Source organism: Sarcophilus harrisii, chromosome 2 (assembly GCF_902635505.1).
Source record: "Sarcophilus harrisii chromosome 2, mSarHar1.11, whole genome shotgun sequence".
NCBI lineage: Eukaryota > Metazoa > Chordata > Mammalia > Dasyuromorphia > Dasyuridae > Sarcophilus > Sarcophilus harrisii.
The window spans coordinates 57785606-57796108 of record NC_045427.1 but is presented as its reverse complement, the minus strand read 5'-3'; positions in this window follow the sequence as shown (position 1 = coordinate 57796108).

The following is a 10503-nucleotide window of genomic DNA, read 5'->3' as shown; positions in this document are numbered from 1 at the left end:
GGTGCTGGGAGGTACAGAGAAAGGTAAAAGATGGCTTCTGCTCTCAAGGAACTCACATTCTAATAAAGGAAACAACCTGCAAGCAACTATCCATACACATGATAAATTCAGGATAAATTGGAGATAACCTCAGAGGAAAATACTAGGATTAAGGGGGATTGGGAAAAGCCTATTGTAGAAGGTGGGATTTTAGATTAGACCCCCCAAAAATCAGGAAACAGAGATGAGGAGAGAGACAATCTCAGGCATGGGGGACAGCCAGAGAAAATGCCCAGAGGCACGAAATGGAGTGTTGTATCCAAGACTCAGGAAGGAGGCCAATGTCACTGGATCACATGGAGAGAAGTAAGTTATAAGAAGACTAGAAAGGAAGTAAGGGACCAGGTTATGAAGGATTTTAAAAGCTAAACAGATGGTTTCATATTTGATCATGGAGGTAAAAACTATTGCAGTTTATGAAAGACTTATTTAAAGGAAATGTTAAATTGTTTAAATATTTAAAGGAAATGTTAAATTATAGGAGAGAAATCATGAAGCCATAATAGTTGGAAAGCTCAACACACACCTTTTTGAACTTAGCTAAATCTAATAAAAAGATGAACAAGAAATAATTTAAAGTCTTGGATAGAATTTTTAAGTTAGATATGATAAATCTCTGACAATTACTAAATAGGAATAGAAAGAATTCTGCATATTGATTATCTGTACATGACACTTTTACAAAAATTGAGCATGTATTAGGGGAAAAAACCCTCACAAACAAATATAGCAAAATAGTAATATTAAATCTACCCTATCCTGACAATAACACAATAAAACATACACAATAAAGAGCCTTTTAAAAGAAGAATATCAATTAGAGACAATAATTTAACTCAAAAGAATTGATTAGCCAAAGAAATCATAGGCATAATAGATCAGTTAATTAAAAACTGGTTGAAACAATTGAAAATTGATAATGAAGAGACAGCATATCAAAATTTTTGAGATGTAGAAAAAACAGTTCTTAGGAGAAAAATTATATCTTTAAACACTTTCATCGGCAAAAGAAAGAATGGAGCAATGAATTGGATATTATGTAAAACAAAACCAAGAAAAGCTTAAAATCAAAAGCCTCCAACTAAACATCAAATCAAATGAAATGAACCTATTTTTAAAAAATCATTGAATTGGTAAATAAAACTAGGTGTTGTTTAAAAAAAAAACACTGATAATATAGTAGCTGAACTGCTATTAAAAACAAAGAGGAAACCCAAAATGTCAGTATCAAAAACAAAAAAGAACAATTCACAAGAAATGAAGTTGAAGTAAAATAAATGACTAAGAATTATTCACCCCAGTTATATAATAACAATATTTTTATTATTATTATAGCTTTTTATTTACAAGTTATATGCATGGGTAAATTTTACAGCATTTACAATTGCCAAACCTTTTGTTCCAATTTTTCCCCTCCTCCTTCCACCCCCTCCCCTCAATGGCAGGTTGACCAATACATGTTAAATATGTTAAAGTATAAATATAATAACTATATTAATAATATAGATGAAATTAATGAATACTTGTAAAAATATAAATTATCCAGATTAACAGAACAGAAAATTAAAATAACTTTATTTCAGAAAGAGAAAACAATGAGCCATAAATTCCAAAGGGGAAAGTCAAGACCAGATAAGTTTACTAGTGAATTCTACTGAATATTTAAGGGATAATTAATTCCAATATTACATAAAACATTTTCAAAAATAAGAAAAGAAAGAACCCCACAAAATTCAATCATTGTGACAAATATAAATTGGATAGCTGAATCAGAGACAGAAAAAGCAGGGAAGGAAGCCTAAATAGACCAATATTTAGTGAGTATCAATGCAAAAATATTAAATAAAAATTTAGTTTAAAAAAGGTAAAACATCATATTAAAATATTGACCAGGTTGATCTATATTAGGAATGTGGGGTTAGCTAATAGAAGGTAAACCATAAACATAATACACTAATTAAGGATAAAAAAATAAAATTTATAATTTATATTAATAGATATTAAAAATCACTTCTACAAACTATAATACATATTTATGTGTGGTTTTTAATTGATTTATTGGTTTAAATAAGTCAATAAGATTTAAATAAGTCAATAAATCAATAATGGGGCTTTTTCTTAATATATTAAATAGTATCTATCTAAAATCAAAGATAGTAAGTACTCTATGGAATGGAGAAATGTTAAAGGCCTATCCAATAATTTTAAAGGCTTAGCAATGATATCCATTACTATTATAAGGTATGGTGGTAGAAATTTATGAAAAGAATAAATACAATACCAGCAGAGCTCACTATAACATGTACTATTGGAGAGGGTTCTCAAGTACCCCCAGCTGGATGGTTTTAACCAACTTTTTTCAGAAGAAAGGACAGAAGAAGAGAAAAGGGAGAGAGGCAAAGAGGAAAGAAGGAAGAAAGGAAGGGAGGGGAAGAGAATAAGGAAAAAGAAAGAGAAAACAAGAAGAGAAGGAAAAAGATAGGCAAGAAAAAAAACAAGAAGAAAAGAAAAGAGAAGAGAGGAATAAAAAGAGAGAAAAGGAAGGGAGGAAAGGAGGAAGAGAAGAAGGCAGGGAGAAAGGAAGGAAAAGAATGAAAGGCTCTGCTTTAAGAGATTGGGAGCACTCAGTACATATGAAAGTAAATGCAAAATATATTCAGAGAGACAGACAGACAGACAGAGTCAGAGAGACAGAGACAATGACAGAGACAGAGAAAACAGAAAGACAGAGAAAGAGAGAGGCAGAGAGAAATAGAGAAAAACAGAAACAGAGATGAAGCCAGACAAAAAGAGGCAGGGAGACAGAGCATCAACAAGTAGAGGCAGCAAGGTCTGTTCCAGGTACGAGTTAGATTCTGAACTGTACTTCAAAAAAAAAAAAAAAAAGGATAAAGTCTCTGCCAAGAAAGGTAAGATGGGGACAACCCTCCCAACTTGGACAAACACCTGCCCAAAACTCCTGGTTGCAGAGGTGGGGGAGGAGGTGCAGTGCCATATAAGGAGAATTCTGGCATCAGCTGGGCTGGAACAGTGGAGGTGTTTCAGTGATCTGGCAGAATCGGCCTCAGCTGTCCGTGCTGCTGCAGACAATGAGAACCAGAAGTGTTCCTTCCCCACTTTCTCCCACGTGCTCATTACAGCAGAGCAGGTGGAGCAGTGCAGAAAGTGCTGGGCTTGCATCAGGAAGACCTGAACTCGTATCTGGTCCTCAGCCAATAGCTGTGTAATCCTGGGGAAAAATCATGTGACCTCTGTCTGCCAACTTCCTCATCTGTAAAGTACCTTGTAATCCTTAAAGTATTGTATGAATCATTATTTATTAAATCATCTCATATTGAACAGACGATCTCCTTATAGTACTGTTCTGTTCTTTCTCTCTTCACCCATCCTCAGTCACTCTAACGATTGACAAACAGTTCAGACAGGTTTCTAACCATTCCACAATCCAACCACAGTCCTAGAAGTACTTACTGGCTTCCTGCCTCCTAGTATAGTTTTCACTTTTGGTTCAAAAAGTGTGGACATTTAATTCACTTTCTTTACATAATTAAGTGGCTAGGTACTGCAATGGATAGAATACTGGACCTGGAGTCAGAGTACTGAATTCAAAGCCAGCCTCAGATACTTATTAGCTCTGTGATCCTGGGCAAGTCACTTAACTTCTGTTTGTCTCATTTCCTCATTTGTAAAATGGGGATAATTATAGCACCTACCTCCCAGGGTTCTTATTAAATTATCAAATCAGATGATATCTATAAAGCACTTCGTAAACTTTATGTCATTAAACAAATGCTAGCTATTGTTAGCTAATATTACTATTAATTACAAATCATTTCCCAGAATTGTTGGCCCAATTCACAGCTCCATCAACAATGCATTAATGTCTCTGTCTTAATACAACTACTTCAACATTGACTATTCTCATGCTTTGTCATCTTTGTCAGTGTTCTGGGTTTGCCTTTCTCTTATTATTAATGATTTCAAGCATTCTTTCATTTATGTAACATAAAATACAGGTTGGCTGGGTTCTTATTCAAATTCATATTGACAAATAGGTTTTCCATTGAGTTTCAGGTATCACATTTAAGCTTTAAAAATTATTCACAAGGGATTGGGGGTGATTCTCCTAAAGTTATTGAGTCTAGTTCTTGTTCTGCTGTGTTTTCTCCCTTGTCATTTGACCCAGTTAAAGAGTAAATATCTTATTATTATTGATACTCCTATGATTATTTTATCTCCCCAGGATTATTTGAACCAATTCATATCAATCATCTTTTTACAAAGTAATATTTTCTGAGAAGATATAGCAAAAAGAGAAATATAAACATGCCAGTGGGATTCTCCTTTCTACCATCTTGGTCCATGAGAACAAACTTGAGTTTAAAGCAATTGCTACAATGTTCTTGCTACTAAGTTCACTTCCAAATTCAGCAGAACTGCTGGATCCTTGCTCCTTTGCTGCCGGCCACTGCTGGGCTGAATCAAACAGTTTACTCCTCATATCCGCTTACAAATCTGCTGCCGTGGACTCTAGATCCAGGACTCAAAGCTGATAAGATCATACTTGTCTTCCATACTTCTCCTAAAATTGGAAAGAATAGACAAAAGGACAGAAGAGGTGAGAGAGAGCATGAGATCCTCCCCGTCCAATGACCCACGGTAGTTTAACCTCTTAAAATGCTGTCAGTGAGAGACAGTTAGGGGTTGGTTTGGTTTTTTTTTCTCCATACATTCATTTCCATTAATGTAGCTATTTGAAAATCTTTTTCTTACTATACAGTTATTTTATTCACACAGAATCTTTTCAATTCATGTAACTAAAATGATCCATTTTATCTTTTGTAACTAATTCATCCCTTACTCAAAGCCATGAAGAGTAGATAACCTACTCCTCCTAATTTTTTGGCATGATTTGTAATATTCAAGGCACTCATCCACTTTGAATTTATTATGAATTATCATATAAAATGATATTGGACTAAACCTAATTTCTGTCAGACTGCTTTCCAGTTTTCCAAGTAGAATTTATCAATTAGGGTATTTTTCTTTTCTTTTCTTTTCTTTTGAGAGGCAATTGGGGTTAAGTGATTTACTCAGGGTCATATAGTTAGTAAGTGTTAAGTGTCAGAGGTCACATTTGAATTCAGATCCTTCTGACTCCAGGCCTAGTACTCTACCTAGTATACCATCTAGCTACCCCAATTAGGGAATTTTTTCCATATGCAACTACTGTTTTCTGCTTTATCAACATTTGAGTATTGAGTTGTATTGTTTCTGAATAACCCTTGTCTAATCTGTTCCATCAATTTATCTCCATATTTTTTCTTTTTTTTCTCCTTTTTTCTTTTTTTTAAATTTTTAATAGCTTTTTATTTACAAGTTATATGCATGGGTAATTTTACAGCATTGGCAATTGCCAAACCTTTTGTTCCAATTTTTCCCCTCGTACCCCCCACTCCCTCCCCTAGATGGCAGGATGACCAATACATGTTAACTATATTATAGTATAAATTAAATACACAATAAGTATACATGTTCAAACCATTATTTTGCTGTACAAAAAGAATCAGACTCTGAAATATTGTACAATTAGCCTGTGAAGGAAATCAAAAATGCAGGCGGGCAAAAAAATAGGGATTGGGAATTCAATGGAATGGTTTTTAGTCATCTCCCAGAGTTCTTTTGCTGAGTGTAACTGGTTCAGTTCATTACTGCTCCATTGGAACTGATTTGGTTCATCTCATTGCTGAAGAGAGTCACGTCCATTAGAATTGATTATCATATAGTATTGTTGTTGAAGTATATAATGATCTCCTGGTCCTGCTCATTTCACTCAGCATCAGTTCGTGTAAGTCTCTTCAGGCCTTTCTGAAATCACCTTGTTGGTCATTTCTTACTGAACAATAATATTCCATAATATTCATATACCACAATTTATTCAGCCATTCTCCAATTGATGGGCATCCTCTCAGTTTCCAGTTTCTGGCCACTACAAAAAGGGCTGCCACAAACATTCTTGCACATACAGGTCCCTTTCCCTTCTTTAAGATCTCTTTGGGATATAAGCACAGTAGTAACACTGCTGGATCAAAGGGTATGCACAGTTTGATAACTTTTTGTATCTCCATATTTTTTAATTAGTTAATAACAAATGTTTTTGCTGGCTGCTGCTTTGTAATTTGGTCTGATATCTGGTAGTGCTATTCTCTCTTTGTTCTACTTCTTTTCATTATTTCCCTTAATATAGCTTTTGTTTTTTTCCAAATGGACTTTATTATTATTTTGTCAAATTTTGTAAGGTATCCCTTTGATAATTTGATTGGTATAGCATTAAAAGTATAAGTTAATTTTGATAGCATTGTCATTTTTATCATATTGACACAGCCTAGTCATGAGCACTGAATATTCTTTCAGCTATTTAGGTTACTCTTTATTTCTTTAAGGAGTACTTTGTAACTGAATTTGTACGAGTATTTTGTGCGCTTTGAAAAGTTGATCCCCAGGTATCTAAAGCATTTTGTGGTAATTGGGAATGGAATTTCCCTTTCTAATATTGCTTCTTGCCTCAATTCTTGCCTCTCGAATTTCTTGTATTTTTTCAGTATTTTGAATGGATCTTTTTATTATTGCTTTATAGGGATTTTGCTGTGTTAAATAAAAATGCTATTTATTTTTGTGAGTTAATTTTGTAGCCTGCAACATTTTTGCAGTTATTACTTATCTTACCTAGTTTCTTTGCTGATTTCCTTGGATTTTCTAAGTAAACTACAATGTTTAAATTTAAACAAATAGGAATAATTATCTTTCTTCTTGGCCCACTTCTTTCTTCCTCTTATGTTATTGCTATTGCTAACATTTCCAGAACTATCTGAAAGCATAATCTACTTAAGAGAAATGTTTTAATTTATTAATTAGGAAATATCTGTCATTCTGATCTATATCTTGCTACTGAACCCAGATGACTCTGGAAGAGAAAGTGAGGTCAGTGACCTTGCACAACCCTCCCTCATTTAAGTCCAATTCACTTGCCTTCATTGAGGTCATGGTCCTCTAGGAGAATGGAGGACAAACAACAACCTCTGTGAATTGAGTTGCCTCACTGGGGATCCAACTGGAACTTGTCAACTGGACAACACAGCTCTTTCTTATCTTTTCTTTTCTTTCTTCTTTTCTTTCTCTTCCCTTTGTCCACATATCCTTAGCTGCAACCTCAGATTTCTGCTCATTGACCCACCAATAATAAGTTCTAGGGTAAGCCTTGCTTAGTCATTGTTTGCCTGATTGGCTCATAGTGAATGTAAATAGCAATTTTTTCTGTTTTTACTAAATATCTCCAACAATTTTTTTCTTCCATATTGTTTTTTTTTTTTTTGACTAGGTGAAAGAAGCCATTCCCTGCTTCATATCTTATCCAGTTTTAATCAATGCTTGGGCATTATCTCAGTCAAACTGAGACCTGGGAAAGACCTTAGGTTAAAAGGGCCAATATCTCCTACTGCAGTTAGGGCCCTCACCAGTCATGCTAATCTATATCTTGCCATTAAACTTAGATGTGTGTTCAAATCTTGTTTCAAACATTTACTAGCTGTATGAGCCATGGCAATTCACTTAATTTCTGGTGCCCAATTTTCTCATACTAGCACCTAACTCCCAGGATTGTTGTAAGGGTCAAATAAGAGAACCTCTTGAAAATGCTTTGTAAACCTTAAGGAGGCATATAATTGTTATTATTTTTATCAATATTTACATTATCATTTATTTATTGTTATTTTATTATTAGATGGAGCAGTATCTTTTTTGTTCTTTTTGTCTAATTTGTGGAGTAATTGGGTCTAAGATTCATGCTTCTCCATTGAAAAAAGATTAGGACGTTGAGTCAAAGAGAGGAGGTCCCTTTGTTTATTCCAGGAGAGAAGAAGTCAGTCAAGAAACTGAGTAGGCACTGTGTATTGCTTTGGAATAACCTTTAAACTACTTTTTTATATTTTTTTGATGTGACTGTAATCTCAGGAATACTCTAAATTGCTTTGAACATTTAAATCGTCTTAAGTACATACTTTTTTACTCCAAAATGTCTGGCTTTGGGAGTATTGTATCTTATCTTTATATTATTTTTAGGTTATAAGTTTATGACCAGATTGTTGAATTCAAAAAGGAATTAATTCTTCTATGGCCCAAGATTCTGGCTTTGGAAGGCCAATCTCTGAGCCATAAAATTAACATATCAATAAACACCTAGGAACTGAGCCATTAACATCCATAAAACGAACAAATTAAAAGCTTTCTTTAAAACTGAGCGAGTACAAGCCAGAACAGTTAGTATCCTAAAACAACCTAAACACCTTTCAAAAAAACTTTTATTTCTTAATTTGTTCCCCACTACCTTGCTAACTTTAAAAAAAAAATGTGGAACTTATCCCACCAATCAATGAAGTGATAATAAAAATCTTTGTCTCTTGAATTTGAAATGTTCTAAGCCTACAAATTCTTTTGAGACATAGCATGACACCAGTGCAGAACCCCAATATTTGGGGGTTCAGCTTCAAAATCCCATATTATGATCTTTTCATTGTTCAAGATTCCTACAAATATTACCTGAAATCATTTTGAATTACAGAGTTATGTTAAAGGACATGAAGGAACTATATTAGTTTAGACATCTCTCCCTCTCCTTCTCTCCCTTTCCCTCTTCATCTCTCTCCTCTCTCCTGAATGCAGACAAGGACTCACATCCTCATTCACTCTCCAGATCATCTGTCAGTCATCTTGGCTGTCCTCCAAAAATCCCATTTAAAAGCTCTTCCACCCCTCAGCTTTTTTAAAAAATAAATCTCAGTTGGATTTTCTCCTCTGAGTCTAGCCCACTTTTCTTTGATGTTAATAAAGATTTGTGGCTACATGAGAACTTCTTTGATTTCTTTCAATCCATCTCTGAAACATTTGGAGAGCATATCAATAGACACTAATAGTATTCTCGTTTTACAGATGAGGAAAACTAAGGTGGACAGAGGTTAAGTGACTCACCCCATTTGCAGATACCTGAGACTCTGTTTAAACTCTTCTTGACTACTGGCCTAGTGTTCTTCTACTGTGCAATCTAGCTGCAATAATGGACAGAGTGTGGCAGAGGTAAAGTGAAGGCAAAGATTGTAATAAATGTAAAATCTGATCAGGTATGAGGCTTGAATTTTTGTAGAAACAGCAACATGAATGTAAAAGCCCTCTAGTATGAGGGCAGGGTTTGGGATAGAGAGAAAATCTGTGAGTCAGGTATCGATCTGCTTGAAAAAGCAAGAAGAGCAATGTAGGTGCCAATTCATAGAGTAGATAATCACCACTGGCATCTGGATGGGGGAGATTTCTCTGGAGAGGGTGAACTTTAAAGAAAAAGCTGCTCAGTGCTATTGACAAAGGGACTTCCTGGAAGAGGCAGCGAGGAGGGGTTAAAGTAGTGTAATTTGAGACAAGACAAGCTGCATTCCAATTCTGCCTCAGATATTTAACTAGCTGTGTGACCTTGAGCAAATCATTGAAGCAATGCCTGCCTCAGTTTTCCTAACTATAAAATGGGGATAATAATAGTTCTACCTTCTAGGATTGTTGTGCAAATCTAATTAGACAATGTATGCAAAGTGCTTTGCAAATCTTAAAGGGCTAACCCCATCATAGTTTTTAAAATAATAATAATAATAGTCTTCTTAATTCAGCAGAGCCATGATATGGAGTAAGGTGCTTAGAATATCCCATACAGTATTGGGGAGACAGGCTATTCTGAGGGAATTCAGGCTTCTGTGAGTGCAAGAATAGAGGACTCTTAGAAGTTCAAGGGGACAGCTAGGAAACACAAAAAATAGGGGGCCAGGTCTAAAGTCAAGAAGATTCAGCTTTTTGAGTTCAAATCTGCCCAGGCTAGTCACTTAACCTGCTTGCCTCAGTTTCCTTATCTGTAAAAGGAGTTGGAGAAGGAAATGGCAAACCACTCCAGTATCTTTTCCTAGAAAATCCCAAATGGGATCACAAGGAGTCCAACATGATTGAAAAAACAATGAAGAATTTCAAAGGGGGAAAGGTTATATAAGTCTCCAGAAACTGAGAAGGGAGGTGGTCAGATTATGAAATCACAGTTTTGATCTTTGACACATCAGTTGAAATGGTTGCAATAGCTGAAATGGGTTCTTCTGAACCCTTTCAAAATTAGAAAATGCTGCAGTTGAAGGTTTGAGGTTTTGTTTTGTTGACTATGTACAGTTAAGAAAGTGTTGTAAAAAATGTTTCTAACACAGATTAAATTTAGGAGAGTATTATGGATACATTTGGTTGTTTCTTTGTTTTGTTTTCCAGAAAGCTTGTTATGTAACATTTTCCAGCATATCTTTGCTGGAGGGAAAGATTTTCTGACCTGCTTTAACCTTTAGGGATTCAAGCTTAAAAATTTTTTTTTTCATAATCACCCTAAGACAAGTT